Raw genomic sequence first — 2022 nt, 5'->3', positions numbered from 1 at the left:
CCTTCCACACATATGTCCATTAGGACTTGGTCCAACCTTTGATTAAAGTTTACCCTTCTTGTGTAGGGGCGTTCATCACCTTGCATCATGGGTAAATGAAATGCCAACCTTACATTTTCCGGACTGAAATCTAAGTATTTCCCCCGAACCATTGTGATATAGTTCTTTGGATTCGGGTTCATACTTTGATCATGGTTCCTAGTGATCCATGCATTGGCATAGAACTCTTGAACCATCAATATTCCGACTTGTTGCATGGGGTTGGCTAGGATTTCCCACCCTCTTCTTTGGATTTCATGTCGGATTTCCGGATACTCATTCTTTTTGAGCTTGAAAGGGACCTCGGGGATCACCTTCTTCTTTGCCACAACATCATAGAAGTGGTCTTGATGGCTCTTGGAGATGAATCTCTCCTTCTCCCATGACTCGGAGGTGGAAGCTTTTGCCTTTCCTTTTCCTTTTCTTGAGGAAATTCCGGTCTTGAGTGCCATTGATGGTGATGAAAAACAAAAAGCTTATGCTTTTACCACACCAAACTTAAAATTTTGCTCGTCCTCGAGCAAGAAAGAAAAGAAAAGTAGAAGAAGAAGAAGAGAATAGGGAAGAGAGTGAGAAGAGGTGGTTCGGCTATGTGGAAGAATGTGGGTTTGTGATGAGTGAAAATGAAGAAGAGTGGAAGGGTATTTATAGGGAGAGGGGAGGGTATAGGTTCGGCCAATTTGGGTGGGAATGGGTGGGAAAATGAATTTGAATTTTATGAAGGTAGGTGGGGTTTATGGTGAAGAGTGGGTTGATGTGAATGGTGAATGGGGTAATTGGGAAGAGGAATTGAGGTGATTGGTGAAGGTTTTTGGGAAGTGTGACATTGAAAATGAGATTTGGATTAGGAGAGTGTGATTAGGATTAAAAGAAAAGGTAGGTGGGGATTGGATTAGGAGAGTGTGATTAGGATTAAAAGAAAAAGGTGGGAATATGGTAGGTAGGGATCCTGTGGGGTCCACAGATTCTGAGGTGAAAAGAAATACCATTCCTTCACCATATAGGCATGTAAATTGCCTTCGTGCATCATTCTGGCGTTCAAACGCCCATTGGTGCACGTTCTAGGCGTTCAACGCCCATGTAATGCATGTTTCTGGCGTTGAACGCCAGTTTCATGCTTGTTACTGGCGTTCAGCGCCAGTTTGTCCTCTCTGTGCACATTCCTGGCGTTTAACGCCAGGTTGTTGCTTGTTTCTGGCGTTCAGCGCCAGAATGGTGCTCTGTTCTGGCGTTGAACGCCAGCCAGATACATCTTACTGGCGTTGAACGCCAGTCTGCGCTACCTCCAGGGTGAAAAATTTTTTAAAATTTTTTTCTTCTGTTTTTAACTCTGTTTTTAATTTTTTTGATTTTTTTTCGTGACTCCTCATGATCATGTACCTAATAAAACACAAAATAACAATAAAATAAAAATTAGATAAATAAAATTGGGTTGCCTCCCAACAAGCGCTTCTTTAATGTCAATAGCTTGACAGTGGCTCTCATGGAGCCACAAGGTGATCAGGTCAATGTTAGTGTGGTCCCAACACCAAACTTAGAGTTTGGATATGGGGTCTGAACACCAAACTTAGAGTTTGGTTGTGGCTTCACAACACCAAACTTAGAGTTTGACTGTGTGGGTTCTTCTTGACTCTGAACTGAGAGAAGCTCTGCCTGCTTACTCTCTTTTGTCACAGAGGGATGGCCATGTGCCTTAAACACAAGGTAGTCCCCATTCAATTGAAGGACTAATTCTCCTCTGTTGACATCTATCACAGCTTCTGCTGTGGCTAGGAAAGGTCTTCCTAGGATGATGCATTCATCATCTTCCTTCCTAGTGTCTAGGATTATGAAATCAGTAGGGATGTAAAGGCCTTCATCCTTTACTAGCACGTCCTCTACTATTCCATAAGCTTGTCTCAGTGACTTATCTGCCAATTGCAATGAGAACAAGGCAGGTTGTACCTCAATGATCCCTAGCTTCTCCATTACAGAGAGTGGCAT

Source organism: Arachis duranensis, chromosome 5 (assembly GCF_000817695.3).
Source record: "Arachis duranensis cultivar V14167 chromosome 5, aradu.V14167.gnm2.J7QH, whole genome shotgun sequence".
NCBI lineage: Eukaryota > Viridiplantae > Streptophyta > Magnoliopsida > Fabales > Fabaceae > Arachis > Arachis duranensis.
This window is presented reverse-complemented; position numbering follows the sequence as displayed.